Raw genomic sequence first — 13,494 nt, 5'->3', positions numbered from 1 at the left:
TACACGAAATTGAATCTAGAAGTACCTAATACTCACCGGGGTACGGTCGAAATCACAAAAACAAGTCACCGGAAATTTAAAACGGCAGCAGCTATGGCTCTGCACGGTACCATGCGTCGGCGCGTGGGAGTCAGATGGCGGTGGGTGGCGGCGCATGAGATGGTCTCCGGTGGTCGAAATCTGATCGCAACTTAGGGTTTTGCAATTCACACCCTTCTGAATCGATTGATGATAGTGGTGAGATCCAATTTGCACTCAAACGGGGTGCTTCTCCTAATTCTGACTAAGCACACACTTTGGTGCTTCTGAAATTCAATTAGATACTCTCCAGGTACCTTTTTTAAAACGAAAACTGAAATAACAGAATGTAACCAACCTCCGATACCATGAAAGAAATGATACATGGAACTAATTTTCTTATATTTCATTTTATGATATACACCATGGATATATATATATATATATATATATATATATATATATATATATATACATGAAGGGGTTAAGGATGACCCTAGAAGCTTCTAACATTAACTGTACATTAAATGCATAACTGTTTCCTAACAACTGTATTCTAACACAACATTAACAACTTTTCTTAACTACTTAACCACCTTCAACTACTTAATTGAGCTAGTCTGAAAAACGTTTGGGTGGTCCACTTTGTCTCTCGGGCCTTTCTTTATTTGGATCACTTGAATCACTTGATGGGCTTGCTTTACTTCCGGGTATCAGTGCACCCTTCTTTTGAATTGACCATGTCCTCATGGTCATCTAACTGATGTAGTTGATCAAAGTCAATTTCATCTAACCATGTAGCTTCATCATTAGGTAGTAACTTCCATTTAACCAAGACTTGTGGTACTAGCACACCATCGCGTAAATTTGCCTCGTATCCACTATATGATGTGGTTTCAATATTGGGCCACTACCATTATCAGCCTCTGCCTCCGATAATGGACAACATGGTACACTTTCATCACATCGAAATTTCTTAAGCAAAGAGACATGAAACAAAGGCTGTATTTTGGACGTTTCTGGCAACTCCGGTCTATACGCAACTTGACCAGTTTTCTTCTCAACTTTATAAGGTCAAAAGTACCTTTTGCACAACTGTTGATTTAGTCTTTTAATCACTGAAATATATCTATATGGATGAAGTTTAACCCATACCAAATCACCCTCTGAAAATGACATCTCTGTCCTATGCATATCAGCTATGAGTCTCATTTTGTCATTAGCCTGCATCCACACTTGCCTCAAAATCCATAACTTTTCATGCCTTTCCTGCATCATACAGTCTAATGCCTCAATTGTGATTCTATCACTAAAATAATCAAAAATTACTGGTTGAGGTCTTGCTTCAAAAGAACTCATCCCATTACTTGAATGCACAATAGTATTATAATAGCATTCAGCTAATGATAAGAGCTTGTGCCATTGTTTTGGACACTCTGCCACATAACACGTCAAATACTGTTCCAAGCATATGTTAATTACCTCAGTTTTCCATTCTTATTGAGGGTGATAAGATGAGGCTAACCTCATTATGATTTGACTAATCTTGCACAACTCAGTCCAAAATTTGCTAAGAAACACCTTGTCTCTGTCAGAGACCACATATATGGGCATTCCATAGTATTTGTACTCTGATCAATCCTAGATCAGATGCAAGATCTAATCTAGGAATTGAGTGCAATGAAGGGTGGATGATGGTGTTAGTAATGTTTTTGGGACCTTATGATCGTCTTTTACTTAGAATCAAGTGATCAATCATCATGTCCTGGTCTTGATTGCATTACCTTAGTCAAATTATGATTAATACTTGGGCATAGTGACAAATGAATCACAAAGGACCAGAGCAATTGCACAGAATCAACAACCTAAAATGAGAGGCCAAGCTCCCTATTTATAGGTTTGGAATCTTCGCGGACGCAATGTTTGCGAATGCTTTATTGGTCCACAATGTTTATGCGGGACACTTTCACAATGTTGAGTTTATGCGGGCTTCCGCAATCTAATAGGGCAGTTCGCAGTTGTTATTTGTTTGCGCGGTTCTGTTTGCACTTGTATTTGCATTGTCTTTTGCACTTAAAATATGCATATACATGCTTATGTATATGATGAAGTCCCCCCAGTTTATTGTGTTATATTTACGCGGAAAATATAACATAATAAACTCTAAAAAATGTAGTTAAAAATGTGTGCTTTTTTCTTTTTTAAAACGGTCCGCAAAAATATATCCGTTACGCGCATGCGCCTGACAGACTATATATCAGCAATTTTCTAACGGCTCTTTTCTAGACGTTAATGCATTTATACAAACTTATAGCCGTTGATTTTCATCATTGCGAATAAACATTTAACGCCTCTATTAACACTATAAATAGGACCGATTACTGCACAATTCAACTTTACACTTGCTTATTCATCTCTTTCTTCAATCTAATTTTTATCTCCATAAATTCACCGCTGCTCAATACTCAATTTTACTTTGCCATTTGCACTTTCTACCACTTTTCGTTACTTTCAAATAATCTTAATTGTTCTTTATTGATTATGGCTTCCCCCTATACTCCCCAATCCGCAACTCAATGACTGTGAATAGCTTCTCATCGTATATGAAAAATGAGGAGATTGAGCAGTTAAAGGTCAATTATCCATTATTGGATCAATTCTTCCCAATCGCTCCTATTGAGGATGCAAGGGCAAACAATCCACCAGAGGGGATGATTACGGTTTATGAAACCGCTATGTACCAAGGAAATCTTAGATTTTCGCTGACCGACTTTTTCTAGGGTGTATGTGATTGCTACAACATCGTCATCTCCCAATTGCACCCTTATGTAAAATTGTGCTATTTGAAATGTATTGCAGGGCGATCAACAAACACCCTTGCTTGAGGTGTTTCGCAATTTTGACACCATCTGTCCAGTTGACAGCGGATGGTTTTCTTTCAAGTCACGCCAAGGCATCATCACAACTCCCAAGGTATTCGTCGGGAATTGGCGCAAATCTTTCTTTTTTATCAAAGTAGATGTTGTGCGTGAGCACAAAGGTAGGCTCTCCTGGACAATGGAGCTTGGCAAAAACGCAAACGAGCGCATCAAACTTAGTGACATTAAAGAACTGCAAGAAGAAATTAAGAATATTTATTTGGCAATCCGCCCATATAGCCACGTTCCACTATACATGGGAAAGGTTTCGGGATATTGGCCATGGAGAAATTATGATGATCTATTAGTAAACGCCAAGAATCAAGGTACGCAGTACTACTTTTAAGTTATTCTTTTGTGCACAATCACTTTCGCTCCAGGTTTACTAACAAATACTGTTTTTCGCAGAAATTGAGCTTTCGGATGTAATGCGACTAGATGATGTTACTGGTTTTAAAGCTATCCGCCGCCCACAAGAAGGTGGGAGTGCAGCGGTGGATGTTGAGGAGCCATTGCTCAATGTTTCCATTATCCCAGAAGGTGCTGAGAAGGACAAGCGCAAAAGCACCACCACAAGTTAATCTACTGCGCCAGAATCCAGGCGCAAATGCCCTCGCATTTCTCCTATCGTAGAAGAAGTTTCCAACAAAGGAAATGGAAAAGGTAAATAATAATTTTGTGTAGCAATTATGCGAAATTATTTCTACATTTGCCTTGTATGTTACTGCATGTGTATTTATGCTTTTCAGCTGATACCGTAGACTTGACGGAGGATACGGAGGAGACAGATGATCAATTCATCAGTCAAGAACTTCCACTGGATGACTTTAGCGATCCTAATATATTCGCGTCACCTTACAATCCAATCAAGTCAATGCATATTGAAAACTTTGTTGAAAGCCTTAATGTTAGCAATGCCGCAGCTGAAGATCAACTCCAAAGACTACGCAAAGTGGTGCCAAAGGATGTGCGCAGTGAATATCGAAAACTTGGCGATATTGTCGGAGAAAATGTGAACATTCAAAACTGCTTTAACGCAGTTTGTTCAATGATAGATGGCGTAAAACGCCACGATGCGCTGGCAAGAGCGGTTGAAGTGGAAAGGTTGGCAACCGAAGCACATCAAGCAAAAGTTCATAGGCTTGAGCAAGACAACCTGCAACTAACTCTAGAGCTTGAGAATGCTCGAGGCGCACTTAAGCATCGCAAGAACAAAGCAAAAGGGCTGATCGTGCAGAAAATCAGTTTAAAAAACTTGTCAATTATTTTCCTGAGCTGGGCTACAAGATCATGGATTATGCGCCTGTAACTGATAAATTCCGCAACTTTTTACATGCTGCCAAAATTCGAACGCGGTGTGAGTTTTTAGATCTTCTAATCCAAGTCACCAACCTTGCCGAGCCACTGCCTGAAGTTGTTGTGAAAGAAGTGTGCTCAATGGAATATGCAATTGAGGCATACAACCAGTGCACGGCAGAGGTTGCAAAAAATTGAAATTCCTGCGCTATTAGAAATCAGCCGCAAGGACAACGTGATTGCAGAATACATAATGGAACTCAACTTGTAGTTATTTCTCATAAATTGATTTTGTATTGCGTATCTATCCGCAGTTATATTGTAAAATTCTGTAAATATTTTGACGCAATTTTGTTGCATATTAGCAATGAAGTTTCCCTTATATCTCAGTTACAAACTATTTAAATTTATATAGCGCTTTGTTTATATTCATAATTTAGAGACTTATCATTTGCAATTTCGATATTCATTATTGTGCACATAACAAATATTTACTTTCACGAAACAATCTTTTATCGTATAATTAATATATATTATGAATCTTCTAAGTGCGCCTAAACGATCCTGATATCGCTCCATTTATATATGTTTTATCTCGCGATATCTCCATCACTTAGTTCGGTTTTTGACGATCTTGGAGCCTATTTTATGTGCTATTGAGCTAAATGGTAATTTGGGGGCTAAGAACTTGATTTAGTGTAAAATTGACCAAATTTTAATCAAAAGTGGCTAAGGAAATGGCAAGTGCAAGATTCAACTCAAAAAGTGCCACACCTATCTCAAAAGCGACGTTCTTATGCACGTTTTGGCTTCATTTTCCATTAGTGAGTAGAAGCATCGTTCCTACAGCCAAGAGCGTCGCTCTTATCCAGCCAAAAGTGGCGCTCCTAAAACAAAAGCGCCGTTCCTGAATGTTGCCAAAAGCGGCGTTCCTGATCAAAAGCGCCGCTCTTCATTTAAGCCAAAAGTGTCGCTCCTGAGCCAAAAGCGGCGCTCCTGTCGCTGTTTCAGCCCAGATTTTTAGTACTATAAAAGGAACGAGATTAGGTCATTTTTCATATGTATCTTTAGATAGTAGCTGTCTTAGGTCCGAATTTCACTTACAAAACCCTAATTTCATCATCAATTGGTGATTGAAGGTGGATTCAAGGAAGCTAGCTCAAGATCCATCATTTTTTAGCTCTAGATCTTCATCTCTTTACATTTTGGGTTGTAATTTTCACTTTACTTTATATATTTTGATCTATTACTTGTAATAACTTTAAGATGATGATTGTTTATGTTTTTATGCTTATTATTAGTTTGATCTTAGCCATGATTGGCTAAATCTCTTGTGTTTGCTTATCTGTGAATCTCTAATGCTAGTGTTTGCCCAAAAAATCAATTGAATAATGTTGTTTGAACGAATTACATGATCATGTGTTATTGTGTTAGCTAAAGATCCATTGCTATGAGTTTGGTTTAGGATTGACTTTGATTACATATGTTGAGTAGCTCTCTTAGTGATTTGAGAAGTGAATCAATGTGTGCTTCAACACCTTGAGTGATCTAGACAACTAGCTTAGGAATTTCAAGTGACTGTGTTCTTGATCTAGGTTGGTTTTCAATTGGCCTTTAGTCAACATACTAGTGCTGATTATCTTAAGTGATTTCCATAGTTGGGGGTTTTAACTGATTTCAACCCAAGCATAATCTCAATAACCAAATCATGCTTAACTTGATCTTAAAATACAATGCTTATGTGAATTCGCAGAGTGTTATTTGATTTAAGGTTTAGTAGCGATGCTACACATTTATTAGTTCAACAACTAGTGCGATAGAAATTTGGGCAAAACGGGGCAATCCAAGCAGAGAGAGGATTAGATAAGTGAACACTTCTTAGTTAATTTGATTTAAGTCTTAATACTTCATTACTTGTTACTTGCTACTAGTTTACTTGTTAAGTTAAATTTTGTTTAATTGTGTAAGTTTTAGTTGTTAATTAATATCAATCAAAACCCCCCAATCAAACAAACCCTAGGACAATTGATAGTTTCAAATATTTGACTTACACCACTCTCTTGGGACGAACTTGATAAGAATACTTACATTGAAGTGCTATAATAACTGGGGTTCTAAGTGCTCGTTAGTTGTGTGTGCTTATTTGTAGTGTTTGAATCATATATAAATTTAGAGGGTAAAAGATGTATAGTTGCACAACATCATCAGATCCTTAGGCAAAAAATGCGTTTAAAATACGCCAAATGTGTTATTGGGAAACATCTAAGTTGGGTAAACTCACAACTTAGGTAAATAATATGTATAAGTTCCATCATTTCGCTAACACTTTAATAATAATTTGTGTTCCATTGAAGCGGGCTTTTACATCGCTTTAATAATTATTGCGGCTTAATACGCAAACTGGTCTTTATTTTCACAAAAAAGAAGTACACAATAACATGGCAAACTTTGCTTTTATTCATCAAACTCAGATTACAATTACGCATAAAACGCAATACCATTGCGCCAATATAAAGTTTCATTCAAACAACCTTTCATAAGGTAACAACTTTCATAATACTCACAAGTATTCATGTGTTGTAACAATTATTCTGATGATGCGCATGAAGTACTTGACTCATTAAGTGTTGCTCATTAAACCCGCATAACATGCACATCCATGTTAACAGGGCCTTTGGTTTTAACCGAAGTTTGCATATGCATTAGATCAACTGTGTGACCCTTTTGAAAATACTTGCGCAATCCATTCGCAAAAAGACGCAAGTTGCACATAAATGTTGTCATAAACAAACCACTACTGCCCTTCGCAGGTAGCATTTTTGCGGCAGAGTTAATTGGCTTTTGCGACAAGTGTTGTATTGTCATTGCCATTGGATTCGCATTCTCATCTGATGAACCGTCAGTGCTTTGCTTTGGAACAATGCGTTTGGTCACAACCCTGTGACCTTCAACACCCACATTTTCCTGCGAATTAATCAATTTGAAAATTGGCTCTGTTTCTGCAGAAGTTACTGTCGCTATCCCTTTACATGTTGCAAACTTAATCATGCCATATATTGTTGATGAAATGACGCCAAGCTTACAAAGCGCACTGCGTCCTAATAGCACATTAAAGCGCGAAGTAGAGCGCATAACATATAAGTTCAAACATGTTTTTCGCGTCAGCTTTGCATCTGCCTCATCCACTAACTCAATATTTAGCTCTAATTGCCCCACAGGTCATGTAGATTCACCAGAAAAGCCGGATAGTGACACTGCGGTTGGCTTCAACTTTGATTTGATGTCTTCTGGCAATTTGCTAAAATATTGCTCATACATCACATCAACGCTACTGCCTGTGTCAATGTGAATTTTTATTATTACAATTCTTGTGTCCGCAATCTTGCAAGAGATAATTATAGGCTCATATGACAATCCAATGTAGACACGTGGAAACGTTGGTGCAAACTGAAATTTTTCCAAAACTTCTTCAGCCTTTCTCTTTTGCTTTCTATTTTTCACCTGGACCATATTGATTACTTTGATTTCTTGCAAATTTTCGTTCTTTCCCACAACCTTTGCGCCCAAATTTTTAACTACGGGAGCCTTTCGTTCCTGCTGCACAGTTGCGCTAACATTCGGTGTTTTGGGTGTATTGGACAAATTGGGCGCAATCATTGCGTTTAACAAATGATCCAACTTTCCTTGCGTAGTTGCTTCAGCAATCAATTCAACCATATCGCGACATCTGTTTGTGTCATGACCATAATCATCATGAAAGACACAAAACTTAGATTTATCGCGTCTGTTGTTTTCTGATAGCGGCGGCGGATACGGGAAAGTTGTGGAAATCCACTCTTGCATCAAGATCTCCTTTGGTGTTTTAGACAACACTTGAATTATGTTGAAGGAGTCATTACTCCACTTTCTGGAAGAATTGCGATCACGATTGTTGTACCCATGGTTGCCATTATTGCCATTATTTCGTTGCCGATCATTACGCGGGTAACCTCCATTTTTATTTCTTCTTTAATACCATGATCCGCGGTTAGTATCGCGATAATTATCTTGGTTACCATCGCGATCGCGGTAAGAATCATGATCATCATGCCAACTTTTCTCTTTGCCCCAATTGCAATTATGCGTAATGTTGCTATCCTCCCCGCAGCGAATATAATCATAAGTTTCCTGCATAACCTTTGCAAAGGTTTGTGGTACATCTCTGCACAATCGCCGCACTAACGTAGGATGTTTCTGCGGATTGATTGCATGGACAAATCCATAAATCTTTTGATCTTCATGCAAATTAGGTATCTTTTGACACTCATAGATGTAGCGTGTGAGCAAACCACCAAGCGTTTCTTTAAACCCTTACTTTATATCATGACACTCAATGTGCGTTTTCTTTTGCGGCAAGAGATTTTGAAACTGCAGGAGGAACTTTTCGCGAAGTTTAATAAAACCAACAATGCTTCGCGCATTCAAATTGTGAAACCATTCTCGTGCAAGCCCTTGTAGGACCATGGGAAAAATGCTACATGCAACTGGCTCATCGTAATTATATGTGCTCACTACTCTTTCAAACCGCTGTAAAAAATCTACCGGACCAGTCAAGCCTGAGTATACGCCCAATGTTGCAGGCACAATTGACGGTGTTGTGATTGGATAGTCTGAAATATGCGGAACAAACTTGTCAGTCACCGAAGTGATTTCTGTTGCTGTTTAAGTGCGCGTTTCTTTGCTATCTACGCAATACTTCTTAATCATCTTCTGAATGACATAGGCTGCTCAAACTTATGTTGCATGTCTTTTGGCGCGATTTTTCGGAACATATCAGCAAGAAACAACTACGCGTTTTCTTTTTCTGTAGCTTGGGAAGTTTCGTATTTTCCATATAGCGTGGAATTGGTGTTCCAGGACTCTTACGCTTGATTCTTGTAACCTCCATAATTTTAGGATCACTTTCTGAATTATCAGAAAGCTGGCGTTGCACTTTCGAATGTTTTGCATTTTTAGGATCAAAACAGGTGATCCAAACGCATTGCGTTCGCGCGTGTCATCATTTGTATCTTCGCAGTGACTTATTACTAATCGCTGCATATTTGGCAAAGTGTCATTAAGCGACCATTCATAGTTTTGTGGAATATGAAGATCAAAGCCCTTTTCTTGAAGTAATTGCCTTTCTTCTAAGGGCATTATCACGAGCTTTGCGGTTTTTGCTATTGCGTCTTTTTCTGCGTTTTTATTAACAACATTTGTAGTGCCTTCATTCGCTGAATTTTTATCTGCATTCCCTTGGGAATTTGTAGAAGCAGTTTTCGCGGTATGTTCTTCGCGGTTAACTGTGTATTCTGTTGAGTATTGCGTCGAGCTGCAATTATTTTTTCAGCCGCAGCGTTTGGCTGTGTTCCATCATTAGAGGCAACATTTCCAGATGATTTAGCGAGCAAATCTTTCGTTTGCTTGCTTATCTCAGGACTTGTTTGAAAATCGAATGCTGTCGAATTTCTAAAATCACAGACATATGTTGTGTAATTGGTCTTCTTCTTATTATGCGTCGTCATTTGAATTCAATGTCTTTAATCAGACGTGTAAATCTGCAATTCATTAAACAAGAACACGATTAAAATTGAACTCTGAACTAAATCACTCGATTAAGCGAAGAAAATTTATCAAATTCAATTCTAATTCGTGTCCCACGGATGGCGTCAATTGATCAATCCTAGATCAGATGCAAGATCTAATCTAGGAATTGAGTGCAATGAGGGGTGGATGATGGCGTAGATAATGTTTTGGGACCATATGATCATCTTTCACTTAGAATCAAGTGATCAATCACCATGTCCCGGTCTTGATTGCATTACCTTAGTCGAATTATTATTGATACTTGGGCGTAGTCACAAGTGAATCACGAAGGACTAGAGCAACTGCACAGAATCAACTACCTAAAATGAGAGGCCAAGCTCCCTATTTATAGGTTTGGAATCTTCGCGGACGCAATGTTTGCGCATGCTTTATTGGTCTGCAGTGTTTATGCGGGACACTTTCGCAATGTTGAGTTTATGCGGGCTTCCGCAATCTAATAGCGCAGTTCGCAGTTGTTATTTGTTTTTGCGGTTCTGTTTGCACGTGTATTTACATTGCCTTTTGCACTTAAAATATGCATATACATGCCTATGTATATGATCATACACCATCTCAAAAAACAAGTACATTGGCTACTGTAACAGTTGTGTACTTAGAATGTAAACTACCAAAATCGACTCCCTTTGACAACCTATCTACAACCACATATATAATTGTGTAACCCCCAGAGTTAGGTAAACCAGTTATAAAGTCCATATCAGGTACATTTAAAGGCCGTAACAACCCATAAGGTGCAATGTTAAGGGTTTTTACCTGCTGGCAAACAGTGCAATCCGTTACAAATTATCCATGTCTTGCTTCATTCCCTTCCAATAAAAATTGACAGCTAATCTCAAATTTCTTCTTTGAATCTCAGGATGTCCACTTATGGGAGTGGAATGAAATACCTCCAATATTGCCCTCCTTATTTCCATGATCTCAGTAACATATAATCCGTACTTATAGTACAACAACCCATTTGTGAATTTCCAATGCTCCACTTGTTGAGAATTTTTTGTAATATCAACAATCAAGTGCTAAGATTTTGAATCATTATGGATCACTTTCTTTAAGTCTCTAATTAGCTCAAATTGCACAGTAGTAATAGAAAAAATGAACCAATTAGACTACGCATTCTTGATAAAGCATCTGCTAGGGTTGGATATTCCAGGCTTGTATACTATTTGATATTGATAACCAAGAAACTTGGTCAAATAGGGTTGCCGTTCTGGAGTTTGAATAGTTTGTTCCATTAAATGTTTCAAACTCTTGTAATCTGCGAATATTGTGAATTGACCACCCAACAAATACTGTCTCCACTTAGAAATCGCCGAAGTCATTGCATACAGCTCTCTAATATAAGTAGATGATCTTTGCAATTTTAAACACATTTTCTTGCTGCAATAAGCTATAGGGTGCTTATCTTGCATTCCAATAGCCACACCACTAGCATCAGTACCACTTGAAAAGGTAATTTAAATTTAAGGAGAATCAATACATGAGCTGTAACCATTTTCTCTTTTAATGCTTAAAATGCCACCTCAGCTTCCCCTATTCCATAAAAAGGCATATTTCTTTAATAGCTCTGTCATGGGTGCTGCAATTTTAGCATAGCCTTGTATAACCCCAAAACCCCTTCAATTGTTTAGTTGTCTGAGGTGTGGGCCAGTCAACCATGGATGGAATTTTAGTAGGGTCTGGAGCTACTCCTTTTCTATCAATTATATGCCCAAGATATTCAATTTTTGACACTGCAAAGCTACATTTACTAGCTTTGACATAGAACAAGAATTGAGGGTTCGCGCGTTGCTGCTCTAAGGTTTATGCGATTTTAACGCAAGCTATCGATTTAGACGACACATTTTACAATCACATGTTACCAAACCATTTATATCCACATTAGTAATTAGAAAAGTAGCTTCATATACACAGTGTGCTTCAAAATTTTAAGGAACTTTATATACACATTGATATCTACAAAGCTTTATAAATTACAAAGACGAAAAAAAGGTTTTGAAAAATGATACAAAAAAACAAAGGAAGAAAATTTTAGTACAAAAATGAGTGTCACAATACTTGGAGATAGTTGGACGTAGAGATTCACCATAGATAAAATAGTGGTGCGTTACTCCTTTCAGTCCCAAACACTGAACTTTTGGCTCCTTAAAAAATATCACTCAGTTGTTTTAACACCATTTGTACATCAAAAAAAATAATTGACACACTAAAGCAAGCCTCGAGATAATCTCTAGACGAACTAAACAAACACAACACGTGGTCAAAGGCCGTTACTTTTTACCACTTTATATTCATTACCTGGAATCAAAGTCAATAAACTTACATATCACATTATAGATAACATCACAAAAAGAGACCTCAAAAAGTACAATCTAACCAAAAAAAATAATCATTTTTAAATGCAATAACTACGTTAAAACATTTATTGCTCTCCTGTGATGGTAGCTCATTTCAGGTTGCATTTGAATAACCATATTATACTATGAGATGTACCATACAAATTATGATATATTACATCATGATCATTTTTATAACAGTTACTAAATAGATGTTTTAGATCCAAACTTCATATACCCAACTCACCCATTTGACTATCACAAAAAATCACAGGTCACAATTTCAACCCATTTGATCGAGAATGAGTCAATTCAAGTAACACACATAATCACAAATTCAAGCAGGAAAAACCCTAAAAGTTGAAGTTGAAAATCTGACCCGTTATTTGATTATTTGATCAAGAGTAGCTCAAATCAACACCTGAAAACTAAACAATACAATTATATTTGCAAAATTTAAGCCCTTTATCATTTTGACATTTCATCAAACACATAGTGTGCAAACTGAAATGCAACAAATAAACATTAGCTATTTCAACTTGCTCAATGGTGTTCATTTAACAACTATAACTTCATAACTTCAAAGAAAGGTCAAAACGTTAAAACTTAACTGCATCAAATAGTATTTCATACCTTATGATGAACAATGAAACAAAAGCAATGAAGAAACTCCTTTGATGAGCATCGATCATTCATCGCTGCCTAACTGTATCATAAACAAAATAAAATAACACATTACTTAAGACATCTTTAAGAAGGTCATCATCAACGACATCATACAACTCAAGAGATGACAAAAGAAAAAATAATTACTTTTTGGTACCTATACCTTCACACATACTTAAATTAAAAATAAATATAAAAACTCGATAGATTGGAGATACTAAACGGAAATTTATATAAAGATAACCTAATTAATCTAAACATTCATTCACATTCATTCATTCACTAAAAGCAATCAAACCTGTGCCAAATTCCGCTATCAATTCTAACAAATAAGAACAAAATCATCAAATCGGCCATCACCTTCAAACGATTCCAAAAAATCAGTGAAGCAAAATAGGTAAAATTCAACAACGATGATAACGATTACATTTAACGAATCAATCACAAACCCTAATTTTGGGCCAGATTACATGTTAGCAAGTTAATGGTAATGAAAATTTAATTGAAAAAATCAGAAACACGAACCTCTTTGATGGGTGTCAACGGATGAGAGAAATATCGTGGACCTAATTTGGCACCTGGTTGGTCAACGGGTCGAACTGTAACGCCCTTGATTTGAAAGAGGATTTTTTTTTCTT

At 37.1% G+C, this 13,494-nt stretch overlaps 1 long non-coding RNA gene across 1 annotated transcript; it reads right to left on the bottom strand.

Moving 5' to 3' along the window:
• Nucleotides 1–10,416: 10,416 nt before the first annotated feature.
• LOC139894586 (uncharacterized) lies at nt 10,417–13,494 on the bottom strand. Its single transcript, XR_011775093.1, has 3 exons — nt 13,382–13,494; nt 12,824–12,896; nt 10,417–12,618 (listed from the first exon to the last, which is right to left on the bottom strand). It is a non-coding gene; the product is annotated as an uncharacterized lncRNA (long non-coding RNA).

Source organism: Rutidosis leptorrhynchoides, chromosome 2 (genome assembly GCF_046630445.1).
Source record: "Rutidosis leptorrhynchoides isolate AG116_Rl617_1_P2 chromosome 2, CSIRO_AGI_Rlap_v1, whole genome shotgun sequence".
NCBI lineage: Eukaryota > Viridiplantae > Streptophyta > Magnoliopsida > Asterales > Asteraceae > Rutidosis > Rutidosis leptorrhynchoides.
The sequence above is the reverse complement of the archived record's forward strand: the minus strand, read 5'-3'. Positions and strand labels throughout refer to the sequence as shown.